We start from the raw sequence: 11,250 nt of genomic DNA, 5'->3' as shown, positions 1-11,250 counted from the left end.
ATATAAAATATATGTATTACATTTTATTACAATTTTTATATAAAATATATGTATTTTGTTATAATAGGTAAGGTAAATCACAGGATAATTTTGGGATAATTTTGTTCTTTATTAAAATAAAAAAGCCTATATGGTTAGGAATTAGTGAAGTGGGGATGACAAATAAATGTACATTTCAGACTTTCATCACCAATGAAAAAAATAAAACTTTTTATAGACTTAAAACTGTCATTTTAGATTAGATTTAGATTTTGAGAGAAAGATTCAAAATGTAAAATATCTCTACAGTAATACAATGTGAATAGAAATTAGTCATGCACTGAGTTCATTTTAGTGAGCTACCATCATTTAAATATCAGAGAAGTAGGTCCGGGGGTGGTGGCTTATGCCTGTAAACCCAACACTTTGGGAGGCCAGGGTGGGCAGATCACAAGGTCAGGAGATTGAGACCATCCTGGTTAACATAGTGAAACCCCATCTCTACTAAATATACAAAAAATTAGCTGGGCATGGTGGCATGAGCCTGTAGTCCCAGCTACTCGGGCGGCTAAGCAGGAGAATCGCTTGAACTCTGGAGGCGGAGCTTGCAGTGAGCCCAGATCATTCCACTGCACTCCAGCCTGGGCTTCAGAGCAAGACTCTGTCTCCAAAATAAATAAATAAATAAATAAATAAATCAGAAAAATAATTTCTTAGTTCAAATTAGTGAAACCTTTAAGAGGATGTCTTTAAAGATCATTATTTGAGAACAGTGCTTTTTCAGACATATTCTGATATTCAAATTCACTTTATAACAGAATTATAGATTAACCTTTTAATTACATCTTTGTTAAAAAGCCATCAGAATTCCATTTCTTCAGGAGATATTATCACCGGTGTGTTGTTTGATTCCACAGGTTAAACTTTTGCTGTCTTCATTATTATTAAGAACTTCTTACATATTAGAGAGATTGCCATTCATTGCTTTTTTGTGTGTGTTTTTGAAGAGACACAGGCAGACTTGCTAGACTAAAACTGACACCTTTAAAAGCATGCAACAAGAATATCTCCACGATTATTGTAAAGTCACTCAAAAGTACCAATGACATCATCAATGGGCATATCTTGCCACTCCTTAAAAACAACAGCTGAACAAGTTTAAAAACTGATGTTGTAAAGAATATGTAATATATTGGAGTCATGATGGAAGTGTTAAACATATCCAGGGCCCAATTTAGGTAATTAATCTATGTGTTCACACAGACAATGAGGCTTAGCAGCAGAATACAGGCCAGGGGATGTGGCAGTGCAGGCTTTCCAGCAAACAGCTCTCTGATAGCACTGCCTAGGCTCTTAACCCAGGAGACTGAAAATGTGCCAATTACAGAGCAGATTGTTACATACACAAGATCGTTGTCCATGGTAGGGACCCACCAGGAAGATTCTTATCATGGCCATAATGACCACAAGAGTTGCAAAGACCACAAAACCTGGATCACCTACCTTGTGAGGTATTTTATTTAGTTTCAATATCCTCTTCTTTTGGAGGATGAGTGATCATAACTGTAGATCCTCAAACACTTAGCAAACATCCAAATTTCCTATAAGGATTAAATCTTTCATTTAGAAAGAATGAAGAAAGAATGGCACTTACTAGGACGCTGAGAGCTCCTAGTGGAGTCACCAGCGTGGCCAGTGCAAACCCATATGCCGCTAAGTCGGCCACCTCGCCAGCTTCCGTTGACAGCAGTCTGGCCTACCACAACCATTCTTTAGGATATGCGTGGCCACCTTGACCTGGTCTCATAGAACTTTTCTGGCAAGTCGTGGAAAGCCTTTTTTTCCCACCCCAAATGAAACTTCCTCCAGTGAAAATGCTGGAGCTCATAGCTAATCCCAGACCAATATAAAAGTCATATTTTCCACACCCTTGGCTCATTTAACAAAATGTTCCTGTGAATCACGTTGATCACAGAACAGAGAAACTGCCAGTACTGGAGGCAGAACGATGCAATTTTCAAATAGTTTGAAAATAGGACATCAGTGTGAATGTCATTAAAGGAATGAGTTGCTTCGCCATCTCCGACCTGGTCTCGCTCTGCTCTCACTCTGTCTAACTGAAGGACAGTAACAGCGAGGAGACTGCATAAGTTTAATTTGGTCTCTTATGAAAAAAAAAAAAAAAAAAAAAGCTGGAGGAGGTGAGATATGACTTACACTCTTTTTCTCATAAATATTACCCTTTAGTCCCATTTCAAGTTTTAAACCCTAGCAGAGTAGCTCCAGCCTGAAAGGAAGGAGTGGCGACCTCACCCCAGTCTTCAGGCTAGCCTCCCAGCCTCCCTTCCGCGATCTGGCCCTGGGTACCATGGCTCACACCCGCACACCCGCACACCCGCACAGAGACCGCCCCATCCTGCGCAGGCCATCCCAGTAGGAGGTGCGAGCATTCCTGGTGGCATCCTTGTGCAGCTTCCTCCATGCAGGAGTGCCAAGGAGAATCTGCCCCAGGACCTCCGGCCCCACCTCCTTCAGTTCTAAGATGCATATTTTTTCACGTTAACATCTCAAAAACTAGGCTGCGTCATCCAATCTTTGGGGCCTTAGAATTCAATAAAAAGAAAATGACCTAAAAATCTGCTCTCAAATTAAGTGATTGAGGAGAAAAATTAAAGTCTAGGAAGATTCTGAACTCAAATTCCTTTGCAAGTATCTTTAAGTTCTTGCCGCACTTAAAAGAATCTCAAAGTGCAATCTGTGAAAAATGTTGGATGTAGTTTATGGAAGAAAGGTAACTCAAAACTTCAATCGGTTGTCAGAAAGAAGAAAAAAAACCATTTTTTTAATCTGTGGAATGTCAGCCCCTTTAAATTATCAGGTCCAGAGAGGCATTTAAAGTATACCAGCAGTCAGTCTCACTCCCCATTGAGCTAAATAATTGCCTCTTGAAGCCACTTGCTATGCAGGCTGTAGACTAACTGATGCCAAGTAACCATAAAATGCCATATGTGCTATAGTGCAACAATGTATAGTCAGTCAGTAATTAATGTGATACTGGTAAACCAAAGAGAATTCCTGAAAAACATTACAAATTACCTCTTCTTCTGATTCATCCTTTTTTCTTTAAAAACTTGAGCCTCTCTTTAGTTCTCCGGAGCACTCTCCAAGACAATCTGAAAGTGCGTCCTGGGCTGCAGACCTCAACTTTGGCCTGAATAAACTCTCTATATTAATTTTGCCTGAGCTTTCTCCTTTTAGGTCGACAGCTGTCACAGAGGAAGAAGACTTCAAATGCCAATCATCCAGTTCATATAAAATGTATGTGTATCATTTTAAGTGATTCCAGCTTTAATTGACTTTTTTTCCCCCAAATTACTTTCTAGTAATCTGTCACATTTGCATCAGATCAGAGGAATTCCATAAGGAATTTTAGCTACAATGGCTAACACATAAACCATGAACTCAAACGAGGGTAGGAAGCCAGTCTTAATCATCTTCCTAGCTCCATCACCAAATCTAGTGCTGAGCCTGAAGTGTTTGCTCAATTACATTTGCTTTCCCTATTTCCACTCCACATTCAAAACTGAAGTTGAAATCACAGAACAAAGAGAAAATAAACACAGTTTATGAAACACTTAACAACTGGGGAATTCCATAGATAAACATTAAAAGAATAAAATATGAGTACACAGTATCAATTGCACTAAAACTTGGAGAATAAACCCACCTTCTTGTTGTGAAACCTGTAGTTTTTGACCATTACAAAACATACCTTTTCCTTTCCTGGTAGTGTACATCTTATCTTCCACGCAACTGTACACAACTCCAAATTCTATCTGCAGAAGAAAAACAAGTTTCCTTTACCAAACCTGAGTATTTTTCACCATTAAATCAATTAATTGTTCTAAGACACTAATAAGAAAATATCACATATTACTAATAACAGATTGAAATGGCTATACCGTAGGATGCTTTCCAGCCTAATCAGAGAAAAAGGTAATAAGATCTGGAATCCTTCTTATTCTCATCTTATCTATGTGCAGACTTAATAGCACTCACCTTACCTTTCTCCCTCCTGCTCCAGAAGACAGAGCTTTTCTATTTTCTACCCTCTCTTATATTCTCTGAAAAACTGCCCCATCAACTGATACCTCTTCTCTTGGATTTTTCTTTTCATACCTTCTCACCAAGTTTCTCCCTCCCTTACAAAAGCTTCAAAATGTTATTCCCTCCTTTTCCGTTTACTGCCAATGAGTAGTCTACACTTTGCATCTCCTGTGCTCCTCTTAATACATTACAATTTGGCTTCTGCCCTGATCACTTATTCTTCTGAAAGTCCCGCAGAGAATATCAATGAACTTTCCTGACCAAATGTATTGTCTGAAGAATTGGAGACTGCTAGCCACCATCAACCCTTATTTAATACTTAATTCAGTACCTCCATGTTTCCAGAAATACTCTTTCAGTTCTACCTTACTCACCAATCCATCTCAGAGTCACTATTTTAGAACCTCCTTCTCTGCCTCAGCCTTAAAAGTTAGGTACCTCAGGCTTTTCTTCCTTCTTCTATTGCTTCCATTTCCCTTGTAGCTCTCCATATTCATACAGATTGGCCTTTCCAGTCCACAAATTCAACTTCTTAATAATTTTGCTCCCGTCAACCCCATAATCATAGATAAAAACATATACAGCTGGGCACAGTGGCTCACATCTGTAATCCCAGCACTTTGGAAGGCCGAGGCAGGTGGATCACGAGGTCAGGAGATCGAGACCATCCTGGCTAACATGGTGAAACCCCGTCTCTACTAAAAATACAAAAAATTAGCCAGGTGTGGTGGCAGCACCTGTAGTCCCAGCTACTCGGGAGGCTGAGGCAGGAGAATGGCGTGAACCCAGGAGGCGGAGCTTGCAGTGAGCCAAAACCGTGCCACTGCACTCCAGCCTGGGTGACAGCGAGACTCCGTCTCAAAATAATAATAATAATAATGATAATAATAATAATAATGATAATAATAATAATAAGAATAATAATAAAAACATACACTTTGGAACCTAGTCTTACAGAATCTCTATCAAGGAGGTCAAAATCATTCATTACCTGGTCACCTCCCATTGCTTCCCCATAAATCTCCTTCAAATTGAATCTTAAAAACACTTCCCAATTTTGGCATTTCCTTGGCTATTCTCGCTGCCTCTACTTAGTTCAGAATCACCCACACCCCAGTATAACCTCTACATTGCTAGAATTATTTGTCACTTTCCACTCCAAAACCTCTTCTGTTTCCCAACTACCTAGAAACAAAAAACTAAATTTTGTCACATAGACTGGCCACTGTGCCTTATAGTAAGGCCAAACTAACCTCTGCCTGGCCACTTCCAGCGCTTCCCTCTCCATGAACATCTCACTGTTCCCCACACACATCATGGTCTTCGACTTCTCCAAGCTGTTCTTTGTATTAAAATGCTTTCCTTTTTTCTTTTCTTTTTTCCCCCTCATCTGGCAAAGCCCTAATTTTCTAAGGATCAACTCACATGACCAACTTCTAAGACTCCTTCTGTTATAAAGATTTTCCCAACCCACTTTTGGCAGAATTGGTGACATCCTGTGTTCCCACAGTATTTTTTTTTTCATGGTTCCACCACATATCATCTTTACCTGTTCACACGTCCAGCTTTGTGCTGAGCTGTGACTTCAGTGGCAGGGCCAGCACACAGCCCAGGGCTGATTATAAACTGAATGCTCACTTATCTCCTTTTGGACGTTCTCAGGATTAATACAACCCTAGGGCTAAGCTTCCATTTGTACTAATCAGAAATTGCTTTAAAGTTTTTGTGTACAGGTTGATCAAACATATCAAAAATTCCCTAACAACAGGGATGTGAGATAGTAGCAAACATATTCACTATTTAACCAAACAAACAGCCAAACAGCAAGAAAATGCAATAGCTATGGATTTTTCTCTACTGGACTTTTGACACAAGTATTCAATAATGTGTCGATCCCACAATACACTTGCTATTTTCACACCATGCATTGGCCCTTGCTAATTCTCCGTCTTTAAAGGGCTCTTTTCACTGATACCTATTAAAGCATCCCAAGCTTAAATCCCAATTTTTCCATGTAGCATTTTAGATCACACACAAACTCCTATCCCATTTCACTCTCTCACACGTATAATGGTGGCTAAATACTGAACTTTCGGTTACTTGTGTGTATTTTCTGCTTACAACCCCTGATTCTCAGAAAACATTACATTTTCTTCAATGGAAATGTATCATGAACCTTTTAACAGTCCTGTAGCTTATATTCAAAATAATGCAGTTATATGACTTGAAAAAGAGACATCTGAATTTATTATGAAGATACATTTACTCTTTCCCAGAAAATGAAAGCAAGGCATTTAATCAACTATACATTTAAAACAACGTACCTTCTTATTTACAACAAAGCCAATTGAAACAGCTACAAAAGGAAATCTTAAAAAAAGACAAAACACAAATTTACCAAGATAAAACTTATTGTTAATATAGTTACTAAAATTAATCTTTTCGTAATATAAGTACTCACAATTTTTTTTCTATAAACAGTCTTATCCCTCCTCCCCACAATATCTAAGATGCAGAACAGTGTGTATTGTGTACAGCTCGTTGAGTAAATAGGAGGGAAGGGGACATATATAAATACATGTATTCACACAAGATGCTCCTACAGGCATGAAACATCTCTGAAAGGATTCATAAGAAACGGATAGCAATGGTCACCTGAGAGATGGGTCCTGAGAAACTGGGGAGAGAAGTGGCAAGGGTACCTTCTACTGTATGCCATTTCCTGTCTTTTGAATATCAAATGCCATAATCTAATGACTATGTGAAAATATCTTTTCAAAAAATAAAAGTAAATTTTAAGAAAATTAAAGTGAATTTTTAAAAAGAAAATAGTCTATTTTCATCATTTTTCCTGCAGCCTGGTAGACACAGGTACTGCCTTGTATAGAATTGCTGTTACTTGTCTCTATACCAACACCAAACCTGTAACTTCACATCTGAAAAGTAGACTATTCACCATTATTTTTACGGTTGCATGACAGTTTAAACAAATACTTTGAAATTTCTGACCCACAAGAGAGTCAAGATCAAGGCAAAATAGGGTCAACATAACTACTACAAATAAAAACCTCTAAATATATGAGTTTTTATTTTAACAAAAATAGGATCAAACTATACACACTGTATCATACAATCTTCTACTCTTACATTACACCATAAGCATCTTTCCACATTTAAAAGATACAACACCATCATGTATATAAAGTCTATAAAACTTTATAGATTTTAACAATTCTGTACATAGTACAGACATGTACAACTACATGGCAACTTCAGAAGTAACACTGATGGGCCAGGGGTGGTGGCCCAAGCCTATAATCCCAGCACTTTGGGAGGCCAAGGTGGGAGGATTGCTTTTGAGGCCAGGAGTTTGAGACCAGCCTGGGCAACATAGTGAGACCCCATCTCTACAAAAATAAATAAATAAATAAATAAACAAACAAACTTGGTGTGGTGGCTTGCACTCGTAGTCCCAGCTGCTTGGGAGGCTGAGGTGGGGGCATAATTTGAGTCCAGGAATTCGAGGCTGCAGTGAGCCATGATCTTGCCACTGCACTCCAGCCTGGGTGACAGAGTGTGACCCTGTCTTAAAAAAATAAAAAGGAAAGAAAAAAGTAACATCTATGTGGAATCCCACCATAGTTGGCTACTCATTTTAACTCACATGCGCAATGCCATCGGGCTTTCTTCTGGTGATATAATATACTTAAACTCTGTGCCAGGCATTATACTAAGTTCTAAGATAAATGTACCACTCATAGAGTCCCATCATTAAACAATTCTATTAGGTGACATTAATATAGTCTTTTTAAAAACTGAGGCTTAAAAAGATTAACTTGCCCAAAGTCACAAAGTCAATGAAAAAACACCAGAATTCAAGCCTAAGCCTGTTGAACGTAACACCCCTCCAATTTTTAACCCTATTTTCTCTTCTGGACTGAACTCATTCTATATTGACAGCACTCCAATAGTGATCTCATTAGTTTCTTTGTCAATCTCAAAAAGCAAGGTTGTTTGCTTCAATTTTTACATGGCTCCAAGAGTGAGAAAAGAATGGTGACCAGGGCATGCTACTCCACATAAAAAGATCACACCATTAATATTTCTTCACCTCCATATCCAATGAGAAGTCTGCATAATACAATTTGCTCTATTCACTTTAGGTACCCTTTCTTAGAATAAGGATGCATAAACAAAGTATGCGATTCTCTAAAATGTGTATGTTCCTGCACAGAGTACTCTAAAGGGCTATCCAGGTAATACACAAAGAGCAATTATATTAAACTTTTTAAAATATATCTGTGTACAAAGTTAGTCGTTCCATCAATAGGGTCAATGATCCATGTGGGGTTGTCAGTTAAGACACTTTTTCCCCGGCTGCCACAGATTCCTCACCAATGAAACTAAAAGCAAGAAGGATACACTCCTATTAACAATGTCCAAACCATGATATTTCCTTAGCTGCACAGTCTTGTATAAAATATAAAAGTCTGCACCCTACTTTTCTATTGTTGCTTCTTTGTCCCTACAAAGACTGATAACAGTGGGGGGAGGGGGGCGGAAGCTTTATTTTATTTTACTGAGAGCAGAGTCATGAGAAAAATTACAGAATTCAAAATGTTTAAATGCGGCTGGGCATGGTGGCTCACGCCTGTAATCCCAGCACTTTAGGAGGCCAAGGCAGGTGGATCGCCTGAGGTCAGGAGTTTGAGACCAGCCTGACCAATATGGTAAAACCCCTCTCTACTGAAAATACAAAAATTAGCTGGGCATGGTAGCATGCACCTGTAGTCCCAGCTACTCAGGAGGCTGAGTCAGGAGAATTGGTTGAATCCGTGAGGTGGAAGTTGCAGTGAACCGAGATGGCACCATTACACTCCAGCTTGGGTAACAGAGCAAGACTCTGTCTCAAAAAAAAAAAAAAAATTATAAAATGTAATACCAGAATAAGTAATGGCACATGTATGTTCCTGCGCGCGCACACACACACCAGACGAGCATATTTTGGAGATGAGAAATCATTAAGGAAATGCCATGATTTAAAAAATGGGTCCAGACACTCTCTAATACTCCCATCAAGAGGCAGAGCCTACACTTGGTAACTTGTTTCTAACTAAATCTTATGGAAATCCCATAAATGATACTAGAGTTCACTGGTTTTCTTCTTTCCTATTTTCTTTTCTAGTTATTTTCTTTCATTTAAAACTGAACTGTCTTAATAACTACTATCATCATCTCCATTTATCTCTTTTTCTCTTAGCTATAAATCTTTTTATTCAGAAGAAATATACTTAGCCACGGCTTAAAACATTTTTTCTTCTCAATGGCTAAAAACACCAGGAATGGCCGATGACATGACTAGGAAGAAGTCCAGAATCACAGTGCTAACAGTTTAGCATGATAATGTTTCTGTTAAATTTCTGTGCCTGTAGAAGAGCCCAAATTTCAGGATTTTCTCTCAGACTCTCTAGAGCTACTGCCACTTTACCATATAAAGAAGTTTACGATACAGAGAATGAAATTGAACTTTTAAATCATGCCAATAGCAGACGTTTGTCATGTTAGCTTCCCAGCACCCAACCATTCATTCCTTTTACTATGAAGGAATCCAAATATTCCTCTTTCCTACTCCCTGTCAGCTTGATGCAAAGCACCTAAGCTCAGAAACCGCATATCCCTGCCCAGAATTTGTAATCTTAAACTAACGAGGTAAAGATAAAAGGTTAGTTAGAAAGTATTCAAACCATCAGAGTCAGGAGTGAGGGTACCAGTGGCTGCCTCAGCCATAGCTCCTGTGTCCCCTCAGATACTACTCCTCCCTCCCATGGTTCTGGCCCAAGGAGCCCACACCCACAACATAAATCCCTTTTCAGCTTAAGCTAACTGAAGTCAATTTCTGTGTCTAAAATCAAAATGCTTGCCTAGTATAAGTGACTCCAACTTAGATTTCATTTTGTCATTTGAAATGGAAATAAGAAATACCTGTGAGATGGATACTTTTCCTTTATGGAAGAGATAAGCATTTTTTCAACTTTTTGGTCAGTAGCAGTTACCAAATCAACTGGAGAACTTTTCAGGATAATATTCACTTCATTTTTAAGAGTATCACGAACTACCTAAAAAGGGTTTTTGGTAGGCAAATAAAAAAGCATAAGTAATTTTAAATCAAACAAAAAGATAAAACACAAAAATGATTTAAAACATTCAATCTGACTTTAAATAACATTCCTTAAAGATATTCTTGGCTGGGCGCGGTGGCTCACGCCTGTAATCCCAGCACTTTGGGAGGCCAAGGCAGGCAGATCACCTGAGGTCCGGAGTTTAAGGCCAGCCTGATCAGCATGGAGAAACCCCATCTCTACTAAAAATACAAAATTAGCCAGGTGTTGTGGCATGTGCCTGTAATCCCAGCTACTCAGGAGGCTGAGGCAGGAGAATCGCTTGAACCTGGGAGACGGAGGTTGCAGTGAGCCGAGGTCATGCCACTGCACTCCAGCCTAGGCAACAAGAGTGAAACTCCATCTCAAAAAAAAAAAAAAAAAAAAAGATATTCTTAAGAATTTCTCATAAAAATGTTTATAACATAAGGCTTCAATAATTATGACCTTTTAGGTATGGAATTATATAATCTAACATCTTATTTTAGCTGCACAACTGTCATCACAAGACGTTTAATGATATAAAATTGAAGTACTCACTGTAAAGTGTTTAGTAAAAGGAAAACAAATGCAGACTGAACAAAATACATGTTTTATTTAATAAGGCAACCACACGCTTCACACCCGTCACATTATGGCTGACAAAGTTTTAATTCATACCTCTTCAGCTTGTCTTGCTGGGGTTACTGCCTAATCTATGTCTTCCTGCCAAGGATCAGCCATCTTCCAAAAATATTTAACACATGTCAGCACAAAGTAGTTAGAATTCTCTAAAAGTCTTAATTATAGAATAGTTTTCTTCACACGAAAAAAATTTTAATTAGCAACAGACTTTCATTTCGTATTTACCCCCTGCCCTATTCCAGAGTTCAATTTTTTTTCCAAGATTTACTCCTAGACCAATTAAAGAACACTTTCTACCTGGATTACTTCACTACTAATGCAGAAATGTTTTTAAAAATTTCTATTAAATTGTCTCCAAATGTGTTCATACCTTAACACGTTA

At 38.4% G+C, this 11,250-nt stretch overlaps 2 pseudogenes; both read right to left on the bottom strand.

Annotated features, from left to right (window-relative positions):
- The window catches only part of LOC105546530, a 19,331-nt pseudogene extending 8,352 nt beyond the window's left edge, over positions 1-10,979 (bottom strand).
- On the bottom strand, positions 830-1,918 carry LOC105546529 (annotated as a pseudogene).
- Positions 10,980-11,250: the final 271 nt, after the last annotated feature.

The sequence above is a fragment of the Mandrillus leucophaeus genome, unplaced genomic scaffold, assembly GCF_000951045.1.
Source record: "Mandrillus leucophaeus isolate KB7577 unplaced genomic scaffold, Mleu.le_1.0 Scaffold361, whole genome shotgun sequence".
Taxonomy (NCBI): domain Eukaryota; kingdom Metazoa; phylum Chordata; class Mammalia; order Primates; family Cercopithecidae; genus Mandrillus; species Mandrillus leucophaeus.
This window is presented reverse-complemented; position numbering and strand designations above follow the sequence as displayed.